The sequence below is a fragment of the Macaca thibetana genome, chromosome 4 (assembly GCF_024542745.1).
Source record: "Macaca thibetana thibetana isolate TM-01 chromosome 4, ASM2454274v1, whole genome shotgun sequence".
Lineage (NCBI taxonomy): Eukaryota > Metazoa > Chordata > Mammalia > Primates > Cercopithecidae > Macaca > Macaca thibetana.
Genome location: NC_065581.1, coordinates 3,763,085 through 3,781,076, shown reverse-complemented (window position 1 = coordinate 3,781,076; position 17,992 = coordinate 3,763,085). Strand labels below are relative to the sequence as shown.

The window sequence follows — 17,992 nt, the reverse complement described above, 5'->3', positions numbered from 1 at the left end:
GGAGACAGTTCGTGCTGGTGGGAATTGGCAGGGGCACACTGTCCAGACAGAGACAACTGAAACACACGTGTCCCGCTGGTGTGCCAGCAGGGTGGCTGTCCTACCAGGAGCAGGACGCGTTGGCCACTGCCCACACGATAATCAACGCGGGACAAACAGTCCCATGGGGAGTGATGTGATGTGAAGAAGAGGAAGCCGAAGAAGAGAAGAAGCTGAAGGGCCAATAAACACACGAACAGACCGCTCACCCTCCCCTTAATTGGAAAAATGAACGGCTGCTGTTGCCGAGGGCTGGTGAGGATGAGGCCCCAGGCCTGCAGGAGGGCACATCCGGTCGGCCTCCTCGAGGGGCCATCTGGGTAGCTGCTGCCCTTTGCATGTAAAAAAGCTCCTCAAAGCCCCATTTCACAGTTGCTGGGAGAGACAGCAGCAGCCTTCCCTGTATTTCCATGGAGGAGGCGGCTGTTTTGGTTTTTTTTAGATTTCTCCCAGCAACATCCAGCTTCTTGTTCTGTAATTTTTTTCCAAGTTACTGACTGCCTTCTTTCAAGGGGAAATGGAACTCAGAAAAGAAAAATGGGAAGATACATGATATGAGCACTTAAGAGAAAAGCCTGTCCATTTCCACTAATGCTGAAGTGTGCATACTCCAGGATCCAGTCATTCATGTCTACACAAGGAGTCCCAGGAAAAGGTCTGAGCAAAACCGTTTGTAATAGCAACAGAGTAGCCGCGACTTAGCCCTCCTTCAGCAGAGGAATGAATAAACTGTTTTATTCAGTCAACGCAGCAGGTAAAATGAGAGACTTAGTGATGTTGAAAGGAAAAATGAAGAGCAAACAGATACAGTAGGAAGTTATCACTTATGAACATTTCAAAAACACTCAAAACAACAGTAGATATTTATGAATTCATGTAATAATGCAGTAAAAGTACAAAATCAGACCCAGGACTGTGGCACACTGAATTCAGCACAGTGGTCGCCTCTAAATGTGGGTTCATGTGGGAGGAGACGACCCCGGGGTGGGGGCTTTTGCTGTATTTGTCATGTTTGGGTTATTTGAAAGGGAGAGAGAGCGCTGTAGTTATACAGTAAAATGCAAGCATATTTTTTATTTTAGTGGTGAGTATTTAGGTGTCTGTTGTGCTGTTTTCTGTGTGTTTGAATGGTTTCATAATTTTTAGAAAATTAAACAATGAGGTCAGATGTGGTGGCTCACCCCTGTCATTCCAGCATTTTGCGGGGGGGCCAAGGCAGAAGGATTGCTTGAAGACCAGCCTGGGCAACATAGCAAGATTCTATCTTTACAAACAATTTATAAAACATCTTTTTTTTTGTTTTTTTTTTTATTTTTTTTCCTTTTTCTTTTCTTTTTTTTTATTGTTTATTTATTTATTTATTATTATTATTATACTTTGAGTTCTAGGGTACGTGTGCATAACGTGCAGGTTTGTTACATATGTATACTTGTGCCATGTTGGTGTGCTGCAACCATCAACTCGTCAGCACCCATCAACTCGTCATTTACATCAGGTATAACTCCCAATGCAATCCCTCCCCCCCCTCCCCCCTCCCCCCCCCCCCCCCCTCCCCCCCCCCCCCCCCCCTCCCCCCCCCCCCCCCCCCCTAGGCCCCCGGTGTGTGATGTTCCCCTTCCCAAGTCCAAGTGATCTCATTGTTTAGTTCCCACCTATGAGTGAGAACATGCAGTGTTTGGTTTTCTGTTCTTGTGATAGGAACACTTTTACACTGTTGGTGGGATTGTAAACTAGTTCAACCATTATGGAAAACAGTATGGCGATTCCTCAAGGATCTAGAACTAGATGTACCATATGACCCAGCCATCCCATTACTGGGTATATACCCAAAGGATTATAAATCATGCTGCTATAAAGACACATGCACACGTATGTTTATTGCGGCACTATTCACAATAGCAAAGACTTGGAATCAACCCAAATGTCCATCAGTGACAGACTGGATTAAGAAAATGTGGCACATATACACCATGGAATACTATGCAGCCATAAAAAAGGATGAGTTTGTGTCCTTTGTAGGGACATGGATGCAGCTGGAAACCATCATTCTTATAAAACATCTTTTAATTTAAAAATGATAAACAATGAAAAACTGCAAAGAAATAGATTGAAAAGTTCACAGTTGCTTTGGCCATTTTTTGTGACTATGTTATTTTTATAATGAAAATTGTTGTGAAAAGTAATTATGTGGAAAAGAAAAACAAATAGCAAACCATGGCATTAGTTCCTGAGACCTGCATCTTTGTATCAGCCTCTTGGCAAATAGGGAGCCCTTTGTGAGGTGTGATTAATAAAATCCGCTGGATGGGCCGGGTGCGGTGGCTCAAACCTGTAATCCCAGCACTTTGGGAGGCCGAGGCGGGCGGATCACAAGGTCAGGATATCGAGACCACAGTGAAACCCGTCTCTACTAAAAATACAAAAAATTAGCCGGGCGCGGTGGCGGGCACCTGTAGTCCCAGCTACTCAGGAGGCTGAGGCAGGAGAATGGCGGGAACCCGGGAGGCAGAGCTTGCAGTGAGCCGAGATCGCGCCACTGCACTCCAGCCTGGGCAACAGCGTGAGACTCCGTCTCAAAAAAAAAAAAAAAAAAAAAAATTCCGCTGGATGGATATTAACACCACCACACAATGAACTCAGTGTTGCTAATTCTGAGGCCAATATTTCCACAGGACTCAGTTGATGGAATCTTCCTGAATGTGTTATTTATGGTACCAAATGAAAAAAGACCTCATTTACCAGCCACACTCTAGGCTGCAAAGAGACACACAGATTTTTATGCAGGTTCTTCATTTTGTTTTTGCCCCATTTACAACCAGCATCTTTGTAGCAACCCAAGTTAATTCAGGGCCCTTTTTGCTGCATTAGGTCCTGGGCCTGGGATCACTAAGACCTTTGAAATGTAAATAAAGCTCCCAAACCCCCATTTCACAAATACTGGGAAAGCCAGGCTCCTTCCCAAATTTCCAGGGAAGAAAGGGGCGTGTTAAGGTTCCTCCCAGTCGCCTCTAGCTTCTTGTTTCGGAATCCTTGTCCCAGATTACTGATTGTCTCACTGCATTATTTTCCTGAATTTGTGTCTCCTTCAGAAGGGATACCTCCCACCTCAAGGTGTGAGAAATTGGGGCATGCGTGGGAGGGATGGAGGTGGCTACATTACTGCACCCGAAAACCTCCTAAAGCAATCAAAGCCACGGTTGTTAAACGCCCTCTGCTCTCCTTGCCGGCAGGAACTTCCCAGTGCCTCTTTCCCAAGTGGAACCTTGCCTGTCATTTTGTTTGTTTGTTTGGTCTGGGTTTTTGTTGTTGTTGTTGTTGTTGTTGAGATAGAGTCTCGCTCTGTTGCCCAGGCTGGAATGTAATGGCTTGATCTTGGCTCACTGCAACCTCTGCCTCCCGGGTTCAAGTGATTCTCCTGCCTCAGCCTCCTGAGTAGCTGGGACTACAGGCACACACCACCATGCCCGGCTAATTTTTTGTATTTTCAGTAGAGATGGGGTTTCACCGTGTTAGCCAGGATGGTCTCCATCTCCTGACCTCGTGATCCGCCTGCCTCAGCCTCCCAAAGTGCTGGGATTACAGGTGTGAGCCACCGCACCCAACCTTTGTCTGGGGTCTTTTAGTCTTTCACTGTCAGGGACTTTGAGGAAGTGTATTAAACAGGACAATTTTGTTTTCAGAGTCTTACTCTTGGCTTCGCCCCACGAGCTATGTTTTTGTTTCTAAAACAAAAATAAGGTTTATCAAAACAAGATGATCCTTAAGGGTTTGGCTGAAAAGAGTTCTCTGTGCCAAGTGAAACTATGCCTGCGGAAGTGAAATTCTCACCGCCCCTTCCACTCTGCACCAGACCTGCCACCAGCCTCACTCCTTGAAAATCTAGTCTGGGAATCAGAACAGATCCAGAACAAAATTGAACCATATTGTGCTAGGGGTCAAATGAATGATGCAAGCAAGAAATGTTGTAGGCATTGGTATGGCATGCAGGAGAAAACTAAGGCCTGATAGTACCTGCTCAGAAAAGTTAGGAAACGACAGGAACAGAAACTGAGTTTCAATAGCAGCATCTCTGAACTGGCTTTTTGTATTCTCGGGTTGATTTTGCAGGCTGGTAGCAGTTCCCTGTCTAGAAGATACAATGGCCCCAGAGCCATCAGCTGCTTCCTGGAGGAAGTGGTGGTGGCTGGGGAGGGGGTTGTAATTCTGCTGCAGGCGAATTGCCAAGGATGGAGGGAGGGCTGTGTTCTCCTGACTGAAGATGGAAGTAAAGGAACATTCTAACTGGGCAAAACCCTTCAATCCTAGCCAGCTGAGCAGGGAGCTGATTTTTGAAAGCAGACCTATACCGACAGCCACCTGTGCCGTATGTGACCTCCTATATTAAGAAACAGTGGAAAAAACAGAAGTGAAAGAAATAGAGAGCTTCCCACAGTGCCAAGACATCCTTTAGGTCAGCTTTAGAAAGAAATCAGCTGTGAGCAAATAACACCTAGCGCAGTGCTTGGTCCTCAGCAGCTACTCAGTTAAAGTCTGTTAAACGGATTGTGAGCGAATAGCACCTAGCACAGTGCGTGGTCCTCAGCAGCTACTCAGTTAAAGTCTGTTAAATGGATTGTGAGCAAATAACACCTAGCGCACTGCTTGGTCCTCAGCAAGTATTCAGTTAAAGTCTGTTAAACGGATCAAGGATAACTGAACTCAGGAATCTAAGGAATAAGCATGTTATAATTAATGGCAGCTCTGGAAATCCTTAAGATTTCCTTGGGTTTCACCCCTGGCTGAGATGATACCACAAGGGAAACTCCCTATTGCCTCCTGCAGCCCTGCCCTGAGCTGAGTCCCATCTGCAGGGCGTGAGGGCAGGAGGGGCTGCAGCATTTGCTGAGGATGAGTGAGCTCATGCCACAGCTTGGAGAATGGAGGCATGAGCACAATCATGTTCCCGAGGGCAGGGCTGAAGCCCCCTCTCTCCATAGACGTGTCTTACTATGACAAGGGACAAGTTTTTCCTCCACTTTTCCCTCCACTCCTAGGTTCAGGTCAACATGAGGGTGACCATCGCCAGGGTCAGTGTATTTGGTGGGAGACCAGGGACCATTTCTGGCAATGTGAGGCATCTCGTCTTTCAAATGCTCACTTCACAGCAGTTGCAAATGCCCTGAACCTTTGCAAGGGATGTTCTAAGAAAGGGAACAAATAAGGATGAGAGGAAACAACTATCAAATCCTCAGAGTCAGGTTCCATCAGAGATCCAAGCCCTCATGCGGGAGTGGCCCCCTGTCCACTGGCTTCCTCCGAAAATGGCACCAGAGGGGTCAGACACTCCATGGCTGGGCTGAATGTCTTTCCAAGCACAAATTGCCAGCCTATGGAAGTGCAGGGCACATGAGAGAAGAGAGGATGTATTCAAGGACATAGAGTTCTTATTTATTTTTACTTTAGAGAACTGTCCACAATGCATTTCCACCCTGCTTTCCCTCTGTGGCTGCTACTGTAGCTCTTATTTACACCATCATCCTTTAAAACAAGGTGAAGTGGATGTGGGACTCAAAAGAATGAAATCATGCAGACTTGAGCACACCGTTGTTCAGCAGAGGTGCCCTTCCCAGCCTGCCTGGTGCTGTCAGAACCATGACTGGAGAGAGGGCCTCCCGCTGTCCTCAAGTCCTTCCTGGGAGGTGTCCATGTCTATTTCATTTGTGCTGATCCCTGAAGGAGACACAGAGGGCAATGGAGTAACTCTTGGTGCAAACGATGGGAATGCTTATTTCAACGTTTCAATGGAAGTCAGAATTTTCTGGTCAATTTGCAATATAATTTAACCTAATACAAGCCTGCTATTAGAATTAACTAGATAGAGAGAGGGATCGTGAGCAGGGAGATGGCCCATTTGATCAGCAGAGCTTCTTGAAACTTGGATATGGTAAGAGGGTTGTGTGTCACCCTGAGTGACAGAGGTGGCCCCACTTGGTATTGTGTAAAATCCCTAGCTGATGGTGTATGGATGATGTCACCACTGACATGTACATATTCCTGTCGTCTCTTGCCTGCAAACTGATGGTGAGATATTCATGGTAAAAATGATTTCTCATGCGTCTTTCATGCTTAACAAAGTGTTGCATTGACTTTTGCTTATTTTGTGGATGTTTGCCAGTGAATCTTTGACCCAGAATTGGAAGCAGAACCGAGACAGGCTGGCTAGTCTCACCCAAACCGCTGGTGTAGATTTGCACTGAGTGGAACATATCCACTAACTAGCCTACAGATAAAAATTCTTAGGAGATAAACTTCATTATGGAAAATTCATTAAATTTTTATAAATATTGAGAAGGGAAATAGTGTAGCATAATCCTCCTGTATTCATCATCCAGTTTAACAATTGTCACCTCATACCCAATCATTTTTCATCTGTACTGTCCCCCACCTGGGTCGTTTTGAAGCAAATCCCAGACATGGCATCATTTTGTCCATAAATATTTCAGTATGCCTCTCTAAAATAGTAAAGCTCTTTACAAAATAACCTTAATATCAAAATAATGAACAATAATTACATAATGTTATCAGATAGTTATTGAATTTTCCAGTTTTGCTGATTATCTGATAAAGTTTTTTAACAGTTTGTTTCAATTGGCACAATCAGGACTTCACCAGAGCAGGTAAAATCACTGCGATGATTCTTGTGTTCTGAAGTCTCTTCTAATCTCTACTGTTTCTCTTTCTTGCCACCTGTTTGGAATGTTGTGAGGTACATGGATGTGCTTTGGTCAAAGAATAGGCCGAGGCAGATATCCAGGCCTGCATGACTCAGTGAGTTTCGCATGCTAGCACATACCCCCACTTGTTATATAACCCGTTTGTGTAAGTTCGTACTTGACTCTGAGCCACTATTGTCTGTAAAAGGTGTGACTGTCCTGGTGACGCTGTACAGAGGCTCTTGGCTCTTGGGGCTCAGCCTGCCTCAACATGACTTAACATGGCGGGCACCCTGGTTCCCAGAGAGAGAACCGGAGCTGTCCGTCCTGCAGATGGACACAGCGGAGCCACAGCTCGGCTCGCGCTGGTGCCCAGAGAAAGTGAAGCTGCTGACCCTGAAGGCAAGGCAGAGCTGTCCGTGCAGCTGCAGATGTGGGGGCAGCAGGAGCTGAAGAGCCGGAGCAAACAGCTGAGATAAGAGCTGACAATGTGAGAGAAGCTGCTCATGAAAGAGCTAGTGTGAAAAAGTTGTTAATGAAAGCGGTCACTGAATAAAACCATATTCACCTGCCTACAGCCCCCCAGGTGTTCTTTCTGTTCATCCACTCACTCCCCTCGGACTGCAGCATGGGCTGGACCTGGACCCCAGGGATCTGAAAAATGTGTCTGTTAAAGAAATACAATGTTTGTCCTGTAGAACCTGAAATTTGCTAATTGCATTTGTGTGGGATCTTTGAACGTGTGTCTCTGTCCTCTGTATTTCTGGTAGTTAGATCTCGGGTTCCATGTCTTTGTCAAGAATGCTTCACAGATGCTGTGTGTACCTCAGCTGCAGGACCCTTATGCTTGGTTGTTGCCCATGATTACCATAGGTTATTTCATCAGAGGTGGCAAAATGGTGATTTTCTAATTTTTAAATCATTTTTTCCTTTATTTTGTTTGCTGGAATACTTCTATAAAGAGAAGCTTTCCCTCATCAACTATGTGATGATATAAGGTACGATTTATATAAAGTCAGATACATGCTGGATTCTTTTCCCTTACTGACCAATTTTTAAAACAAGTGGGATATCCGCCTCGGCCTATTCTTTGACCAAAGCACATACCCACTGATTTTTAAAATCAGTGATTTTGATACAGAATGGCTGGGCTCCTGGCTAAACCCCCACCCTTGGGCCTGGAACTGCAGCCCTAAGTGAAAACAGCTGACCCCATTTTCCACCCAAATGTTGCCTTTTTGGCCTGCCGTGCCTCTATCCTGTGCCCATAAAAAGACTTCGGCTGGCAGAGCAACACAAGTGGCTGATGCAAGCAGTCAGGGATGCAAGCTGCTGAAGGTCGGGGATACAAGCGGCTGAGCGTCAGAGACTACAGATAGACGTGGCTAACTTCAGACGGTGCAGCTTCAGGGAAACCACCCCGTTTCCAATTCCCCATTCTGCTAAGAGCCACATCTATTGACCAATAAAATCCTCCACGAACACTATGCTTCAATCTGTTCCTGTGACCTAATTCTTCCTGGACACCAGACAAGAACCTGGGTGCCGAGAGGGCAAGGGCTCGGCTGCTGCCGCAGGACCCGCGCAGAGTCTGCTCCCATGAGAGAGGAGCGACCAGCTGTTTCCAGCATTTGTTCCTTCCAGTCCCAGCGCTCAGCTCACCTGCTCACACACTCCCTCTCGCGAGGAGTGGCCAGCAGCGGGCTGAGTGAAATGAGCCACTCTAGTTCCTGCCTACAAAGGGTGTCAAGGTCAAGGGAACAATCCTGTCTCAATTTGTTGTCGTCAATGTTGCTCTCGGTTTTGAGTATCGGTATGAAGAAATGGATTTAAACATAGGAATGTGTTCTGTTCCATTGCTATTTGTATTCTTACTGATGCTCAAGTGGTCACTTTCAGCAGGAGGCAGCCTTAGCGATGTAACATAATGGCTTTTTTGTATGTAGTGATGAAAGTTATGTGTGGTTGTGTAGACATCATCTATGATGACCTCATTCAGAAGGGCCCTCAGTGACAGCTTCTCATGTGTAAGGGACTGGCCAGATCCCATGCCACGAGGAACTTCTTTATGGCCTCATCACCTATTTGTCTGCTTCATTCACACAAGTGTGGTTCAGGTGAATGAATAAATGGATGGGTAAATTTCTGGAGGCCACCAGGCAAAAGTTACATTTTGTCAACTGCTCCTGAATACGTGTGGTATAACAACCATGTGTAGTCTTAATAAGACACTAAGCTGAGGCAGTGAGGTAGAAGCGGCAGGCAGGAAGACAGTAAAAATATGTGTTGAGGCCAGGCGCGGTGGCTCATGCCTGTAATCCCAGCACTTTAGGAGGCCGAGGCAGGCAGATCACTTGAGGTCAGGAGTTCGAGACCAGCCTGGCCAAGATGTTGAAACCCTGTCTCTATTAAAAATACAAAAATTAACTGGGTGTGTTGGTGGGCGCCTGTAATCCCAGCTGCTCAGAAGGCTGAGGCAGGAGAATCACTTGAACCCCAGAGGTGGAGGTTGCAGTAAGCCAAGATCGCACCAGTGCACTCCACTCCAGCCTGGGTGACAGAGCGAGACTGTAAAAAAAAAAAAAAAAAAAAAAATATATATATATATATATATATATGTGTGTGTGTGTGTGTGTGTGTGTGTGTGTATATATGTGTGTGTGTGTGTGTGTGTTTGTGTGTGTGTGTGTGTGTATGTGTGTATATATATGTGTGCGTGTGTATATATATATGTATGTATTGAGTGCCTGTTTTGTGTAAGTGGGGTTCTAGCCACTTAAGATATACCTGAACAAAACAAAGAGCCTTGCTCTCGTAGAACGTGTGTTTCTACCTGGGGAGACCGTCAGTAAACCATCCACAAGATAAATATAGCAGATGCTGTTAGAAGCTGATGGCGCTATGGTGTGTTGTGGAAAATAGAGAAAGTAGAGGGAAGTGAGAGGGATTGCATACACTAGGATTATTATTTTACACAGAAGGGTCAGTGGTGTCATTTTAGCAAAGATCTGAGGGAGGTAAAGGAATAAGCTATGCAGAAGTGTGGGAGACGAATGCTCCGCGTACAGGAAATGACCAATGCCAAGGCCCGAGGGTGGCAATGTATCTGCTTTGAGTTCTAGAAAAAGGGGTATATTGTACATTGCTCTTTGTGATTCACTTTTTGTCAAACATTATGCTTCTAAAATGAAGCCGTATTTTGGAGTATAGCTGTGGTTAATTAATTCTCATCATTGTATAGTATTCCATTATATTAAATACACCACAATTTATTTAGTCAATTAACATTTGGGTGATGTCTAGTTGTTTTTGCTATTATAAATGCTGCTATGGGCCAGGCACAGTGGCTCATACCTGTAATCCCAACGATTTGGGAGGCTGAGGTAAGAGGATCAGTTGAGCCCAGGAGTTTGAGATCAGCCTAGGCAACAGAGTGAGACCTCATCTCTACAAAAATATTTTTTTAAAAATTAACTGGGCATGGCAATGTGTACCTGTAGTCCCACCTACTTTGGAGGCTGAGGCAGGAGGATCACTTGAGCCTTGGAGCTTGTGGCTGCAGTGAGCTATGATTGTGCCACTGACTCCAGCCTGGGTGATAGAGTGTGACTTTGTCTCAAAACAACAACAATAATAATAACAATAACTGAAATGTACTCTGTGAACATGAATAACTACAGTCATTTTCACTGGCCAAAGAGAAGGGGACAGGTGTAGGCTGAGTTCATGCCCAGGAAAACTAAGTGGCACTGCAGTTTCAAGAAAACTGCACAGAAGCATGAATGAAGGGACAGTGGAAAGGATGCTGAATGATCGTGAGACACACACTGATACAGCAGCTGCTATAGCAACTTATTTATGTTGGGAGTGGCTATTGATTTCAGCAAAACAATGCCACTTGTCCATAACTGTAATTTTGACAACTTAATTTTCATTGGTTTTGTAACTTTGTCCTTAATTTTTAAATCAGTTTTTGTTTTATAGTTATAAAAGAACTACCCACAAAAGAACATTATTATAAAAATAGTAAAGTCCACACCCATTTAAGAATCTTTCTTTTTGGTCGGGCGCAAGTGCTCACGCCTGTAATGCCAGCACTTTGGGAGGCCGAGGCGGGCGGATCACGAGGTCAGGAGATCGAGACCAGCCTGGTCAATATGGTGAAACCCCATCTCTACTAAAAATACAAAAATTAGCCAGGCATGGTATCGGGTGCCTGTAGTCCCAGCTACTTGGGAGGCTGAGGCAGCAGAATCACCTGAACCCGGGAGGTGAAGGTTGCAGTGAGCCAAGATCACACCACTGCACTCCAGCCTGGGTGACAGAAACAGAGTGAGACTCTGTCTCAAAAAAAAAAAAAAAAAAAAAAAAACAACATTTTTTTTTTTTTTTTTAAATTTAGAAGAACCATTACTGTAGGTGGAGAGAAAGTAATGAGATGTTTTTGGTAACTTACCCAACATCCATCACCTCTCTGTCTCACTCCATTTGTGCTGCTAGAACAAAATTACCTAAGACTGGGTAATTTGTAAACAACAGAAATTTATTGCTTACAGTTCTGGAAGTTGGGAAACCCAAGGTCAAGGTGCCAGCAGATCTGGTGTCTGGTGAGAGCTACTACTTGCTCTGTCTTCACATGATCAAAGGCGCAAACACTCCCTCGGCTCTCCTTAAGAAGGGCACTAACTCCCATTCATAAGGGCGAAGCTGTTATGACCTAATCATCTCCTGAAGTCCCACCTCTGAATACTATTGCATTGGGGGTTAGGTTTCAACACATACGTTTTGGAGGGACACAAACATTTAGACCATGACACTCTCCTTTTCTGCTTCCTAATACAGCCTTGATTTTGTTTAGCTATTTCATCTCCCCTGTGCAGCCTCAGGTTTAGGGGAGACTGCCTCATCCACTCTTCAAGCTCCCGATGGGCCCCAGCCAATTGTGGCCAGCTCATATAACTTGCCAGTGGTTGGTTTAAACATGAGCCTATGATGTGATTTTGTCCAACAAGACCCAAGGGATAGGCTGCTGGGGTGTTCCTAGGAAAGATTTCTTCACTTTTAACAAGAGATACAAAGAAATGTCAACCCCTATCTTGTTTCTGTGAAACCGTTGTGTCTGGACGTGTCACTTAAAACTCCTTCAGCTACCTTGTAAGCACAGGGAGAAGGTGGAATGCAGGGTGGGGGAAGGCGGGGTGGGCGAGCAGGGCGAAGGAGCAGAAAGGTGAAAATGATCCTGAGTCCTGACTTTCACAGGCATGAGCCCTGGAGAGCCTTATCTCCTGACTTTTGTTTCAGGAAATGGTCGGCTTCCCCTGACCTTTGCTCCATTGAAGGCGAGTTTCCATCACTTGCAGTTCAACGCGTCCTAACTGGCACAGGGTCCTGTAGGGTCTACTCGGGGATGTGCCCTGGGCTCCTGGCCCACTTCCCACCGCAGGCTTCAGCTCCTGCAGGCTCATTATCCCAGCACCTGGCACAGGCCTGGCAGCCAGTGGATATTTAGTAAATAGCTGCGGACGAGGGATGCATACTAGATTGTAAGTAAAGGGCCCTAACCTGTTGGCCATACACATGAGATGGGCACATGAGGCCTCTGCGGGCCCCTTTCGGAGGCAGCAAAGATACTGGGTGTCTGCGTTCTCAGGCAGCACCAGTCTAAAGAAAGCTGCAGCTCAACATAAGTTACTAAACACTGGAAGCCAACCGAGTAGAGGCCCAACGCTGAATGGCAAATAACATAATGAAGAGCAAATTAGAACGATTAATAGAAATGCAATCAGAAGCTCTGCAGGAATAATGGAGAATAATAGATCATAAATGAAGTACGGGATTGGCTCGACGTGTGTATTTCCAGCCCAGCAGGCAGCATGCTATATTCACGCTTCACGGCGACAATAGCAGAGCAAATAGATGTGATTTTACAAAACAATGGACCTAACTAAGCACGCATATTTAGTGCTCTTCAAAAAGGAGGAGGGAGCCACAGCTGACTAAAACAATTTGATCTTCTCTCCATTGCCAGCTGGAGATTTCAGAATGAAGCAAAAATGAATTTTTATCTTTTTCACGTTAACTTTGTAAAAATTGCTTTTATTCCCCAGGTGGGGTGGGAATCTTAACAGAAGACGTAACAGCTCTAGATATAGTGTGCAATTGTAAGATCTGCTTAGTCAGTTTCATCACGTAGTAAGCATGCAATTGATATTATTTCCTTTTCAGATGAAGTATGAAAAGAAAATGTATGGAAGTCTAATTCATAGGCACTGTGGCTTTGCAACCTTAAATAAAACTCTAGTAGGGCACAGAGATAACAAAACCAAACACACAGAATCTAGGCCTTCATACAGGCTCTGGAATGAACTCTGCCAAGAAGAAAAAACCAAGCACTACCTTCTCCCAAGAGTGGTTCTTTTTTATTTAAAAATAAATGATGTAAGCGTTTGTTCAAGATAGATTTTGAGACCTGCAGGAAAGACAGGCAGGAAACCTGGGGGACGGTGGGCCCCCCAGTCTGAAGATCATTTCTCGTGCTCCTGACAAGGTCACCTCTGCTCTGCTGGGAGGCAGGTCCTGCCCTGGCTATGGAGCAGGTCCGGAGGGCTCTTCACTGGAGGGAGAATATCACGGCTGGCCAGAATTCTGACCTCTGGAAGCCTGATGCCTGAAAATTATACCCCAGGAACTCACTGATTTTGTGAGTTGCCTGGTTGGTTGGAAAAAATTATTTGACTCTGGTTGACAGAAAGTACCAGTGAGAAGTGAAACCAGCTGGGCTTCTGGGTCAGGTGGGGACTTGGAGAACTTTTCTGTCTAGCTAGGGGATTGTAAATGCACCAATCAGCGCTCTGTATCTAGCCGGAGGATTGAAAATGCACCAATCAGAATTCTGTAAAAATGGACCAATCAGCACTCTGTAAAATGGACCACTCAGCTCTCTGTAAAATGGACCAATCAGCAGGACGTGGGCGATGCCAAATAAGGAAATAAAAGCTGGTCACCAGAGCCAGTGGTGGTAACCCGCTGGGGTCCCCTTTCGTGCTGTGGAATCTTTGTTCTTTCACTCTTAGCAATAAATCTTGCTGCTGCTGACTATTTGGGTGTGCACCACCTGTAAGAGCTATAACACTCACTGAGAAAGTCCCTGGCTTAATTCTTGAAGTCAGCCAGACTGAGGAGACCCACCAGAAGGAGCCAACTCCAGACACACCAGGATTAGGAGACCAGGCTGCCAGCTTGGGCCTGTGCTTGGTTCCACCAGTTGTGTGATTTTAGACAAGTTGCTTAAACTCTCTGAGCTTTAAATATCTATATGTAAACTGGGATTAATAAATAATACATCTTAGGGGGTGTTGAGAAGATTAAATGAGTTAATACTGATTGTACAGCACTTAGAATAATGCTCAGCACGTAGCATGTACTTACGACTTCACCTGTCATTCTTTTAGCTGTTTTACGGCAAATCCAAGAAGCATTCTAGTTTAAGAGTGTCAGAGCCACACGGATGTTTACACCTCCATCAGGGCTATAGACCTCATGGCACAGCTGGTCTACACAGAAGTGGATGGAAGGGGATGTCTGTGCCTCAACCCCTTGAAGATCTATCATTTTACTGCCTAGAGAAAAAATGAGACAAACCACAGTAGAAAATGTCAAGTCTTGCTTATTGGCTAGGAAAGTGTGTTAGGTCACAGAAGCCCTCCCCAAGACTGGCCTAAAACAGACAAGGTTCATTTGTCTCACAAAAGGAGTCTCTAGGAAGACAGGCCAGAACTTTTGCAGCTGCTCCAAGAGGCCTCAGGGACTGAGTCTCACTGTGTGTTTTCCTCTTCTCATCCTGAGCTGATTGGATTTCCTTTCAATATTTTTTCTCTCACAGTCACAAGATAGCTGCTGTTCTGCCAATAGTCACAATTGCATTCCAGGCGAAAGAAATGGAGAGTATACAGTGGAAAAAGAAAGTGCTTTCCTATAGAAGGGTATTTCCCTTCTTTTTCGGGGAGGGACAGCCACTCTAGGGATTTCCACCTGCATCTTACTAGACAGAACTGTCGTATTCTCCCCCATCCCCACCAGCCCCTGGCTGCAAGACTCTGAGAAATGGAGGATTTTGGATTTTCAGCTTCTAGAGCAAAGAAAGGCAAAGGGGGGAAAGGGTGGGAGTGATTTTAGGGATATAGTCTACAGAAGTGACCACACGTGACAATGCCACAGAGGAATAGTCCTGCCTAGATTTGATTTTTGAATCACTAAAACATTGCTTAACCTTCTACCACAAAGAACTTTCTGGGTGGAAATGGTTTCTGTCCTAGAAAATGGGCTAATAGTGTTGTCTTTGGGAGCCCTGCATGGAATCCTGACATGGGAGAAAATATTTCCTCTTGCAATTGTATTCCGCAGCAAAAGATTAGGCTTCAAATACAAATTCCCTTGAAACGGACAATACAGGAAGTTAAATTTAGACATAATAGAGTAACTTATAGAGCAGAAAATGTCCTGAGACAGGTATTTAGCGAGCAGAGCTGCACTGAGAACAGGTGCGGAGGCAGGTACGGCCTTAACAGCAAAATCTGCTGCTCCACAATGTTGCCCAACCAGGGCATTTTTGTCAACTCGGCGCTAATGTAGATTTATTTTAGGAAACTAAAGATGGTCATTTATCACAGAAAGTAGGTTAAAAACAAAAGAAGCCCTTTGTTCAAACCAAGTCTTCCAGGTCACCCTGGTGCATCTGACAGCTAAGGGCCTGGCTGTCGTGGCTGCCGTAGGGAGAGGGTTGGAGCCTTGTCTACTCCCTCTCCCCTGCCTTCCACATCAACTCTGGGTTCTGGATGTTTCTGTCTTTTGGGGTTGGCATCAGTAGTGAGCACAGCTTATGTGCAGGTACAAAGTGTTTTAAAAGATTTTTTTTTCCAACTGTTTTTCACAAGAACTATTTATTTTTTTTGTAAGAGAGCCTTGCCCTGTCGCCCAGGCTGGAGTGCAGTGGTGCGATCTCGGCTCACTGCAACCTCCGCCTTCTGGGATCAAGTGATTCTCCTGTCTCAGCCTCCTGAGTAGCTGGGATTGCAGGCACATGCCACCATGCCTGGCTAATTTTTGTATTTTTAGTAGAGACAGGGTTTTGCCACGTTGGCCAGGCTGGTTTGGAACTCCTGACCTCAAGTGATCCGCCCACCTTAGCCTCCCAAAGTGCTGGGATTACAAGCCTGAGCCACTGTGCCCAGCCCACAAGAACTATTTTTATTGTCAGTGAGTGGAAGAAGTGATGAGTGATTTACTTGTGTTTCCCTGGGGTCACAGGGTCCAGAGTGATGTGCTGCAGGACTTAGAACTCACAGGCTGCAAACTTATTGCCTTCCCTCTGAAACAGACCCCAAATTTGGTGCACATGTGCATCAGTGAGCACGTCTTCAAAATGCAGATTTGGGGCCTAACTCTGGCTATTTGGCTTCAAAATTCTTGGATGGGGCCTGGAACTCTATATCTTCCACAAGGAGCCCGGGTGGCTTTTACTGATGTGGGACAGAAACCACACTTTTGAGAAACCTTGTTCTCTAGCCTGGTGTCTTAGCCCATCTGTGCTGCTATAACAAAGTATCTGAGACTGGGTAATTTACAAATAATAGAAATTTACTTCTCCCAGTTCTGGAAGCTGGGAAGCCCAAGATCATGGCACCAGCAGATTCGATGCCTGGTGAGGGCTGCTCTCGGCTTCCAGGGTGGCACTTTGTTGCTGTCCTCACATACTGGAAGAAGGAGAGGCCAAAGGGTATGGGAAGGGTGAATTCTCTCCCCTAAGCTAGTGTGCCTCTTTCACCACGTGAAGACATAGCAAGAATGTGTGAGTAGCCCTCACCGGACACCAGATCCACCGGCACCTTGATCTTGGACTTGTAGCCTCCAGAACTGGGGGAAATAAATGGCTGTTGTTTAGAAGCCACCCAGTCTACGGTGCTCTGTTATATGGTGTGGGTGGACTAAGATGCTCACATGGCAAAGTGGCTTGCACTAGTCAGGCACAGCTAGAAAAGCAGAGCTGGGATTCAGACTCATGCCTTGTTCCAAAACCAGAACCGTGACCCCTTGTTTAGATGGCTTGTGGACTACTCACTGTACTGAGAGTACCACTTTACTTCCAGATTCTGACATATATTTTCACTAAGTGAATACAATCTCAAGCATAACTTCTAGAATTCAGCATTGCTTCCTTGTATTTCCAGTTGCCCCAGACTAAATTTATGGGTCCCAATGAAGTCCAGATGAAGAGGAGTGTCAGTGGAAGAATAACAAGGTTCATAAATTCGGAAAGGAGAGCTTCGTTTCTTATAAAGGGTCGCAGCCTGCCAGGTGGCCATTCTGACAGGCAGAAAGCATAGCCTCCGGCCAGAATCCAGAAACAGACACTTCAAGGGTGGGAAGAATAAGGAAGTTATGCTGAGCATCGTGGCGAAATATACATATTCAATAAGCTACAGGAAGTTCATAAATATTTATGAGCGAGGTAACCTGCGCATGCGCAACAGGGCACTATGCCTCTCCACATTCAAAAAAATGGCAGCGTCAACATGATGGGTGGAGTATTCGCCCTATGACATCAAAAGACGAAGAGGGGACACAAAATCCCTCTCTGTGCATCCTCTGTAGACCAGCCGGAACCACTCTGTGGTTGGCGGTCTCTTCTCTGGAAGGAACACTGATGGGCTGTTTCGTCCAGACTTCAAAAGAGGTGCAGAGGTAGGCGGTTCGTTGATATCTGGGTGGTCTTTCAGAAGGGCTGGTTTCTGTTTAACCTTAGGGAAGAAAGCCTAAGGGCGGTTAGCAGGGGCGTGTCCGACCTCCCAACTGTCATGGTGGGGAACTCAGTTTTCATTTCCCTGGGATACCCCTGGCCAAGAGGGGATTGGTTCAGTTGGTTGAGAGGCACAGGATTTCATTTTCATTTTTCACGGTGTTAGTGTGGAAAAAACACACAAGCTCAAAGTGCTTTCTCCTATTTTCTCACTCAACAACACAACGATCAACGCAGATGAAGACTTCTGTGAACAAATGCGGGAGATTTCTCCCCAGCTGCAAACAAGCAAGCAGTTCTTCAGGGGACAGACACCAGCTGGGTGTTCTCTAATTCAACTAGGATGCTGTCCACCTGGAGATAGTGTGGGATCTCACAGGGCTCAGTCTCCAAGGCCGCCCTCCTTATCCCCAATCACTAGTCGCAATTCTGGGCGTCCAGAACTTCTGACCTGTTAGCTTCAAGT

At 45.6% G+C, this 17,992-nt stretch overlaps 2 protein-coding genes across 2 annotated transcripts in view; one reads left to right on the top strand and one right to left on the bottom strand.

Annotated features, from left to right (window-relative positions):
- The window catches only part of PRPF4B (pre-mRNA processing factor 4B), a 908,191-nt gene that overhangs the window by 167,376 nt on the left and 722,823 nt on the right, over positions 1–17,992 (bottom strand). The gene's annotated exons all lie outside the window — the stretch shown is intronic.
- LOC126952529 (tubulin beta-2A chain) overlaps positions 5,345–17,992 on the top strand; it is a 759,189-nt gene continuing 746,541 nt past the window's right edge. The window contains exon 1 of the mRNA XM_050787230.1: positions 5,345–5,354. The gene's annotated coding sequence lies outside the window, so the exon portion shown is untranslated. The remainder of the gene's footprint in view (positions 5,355–17,992) is intronic.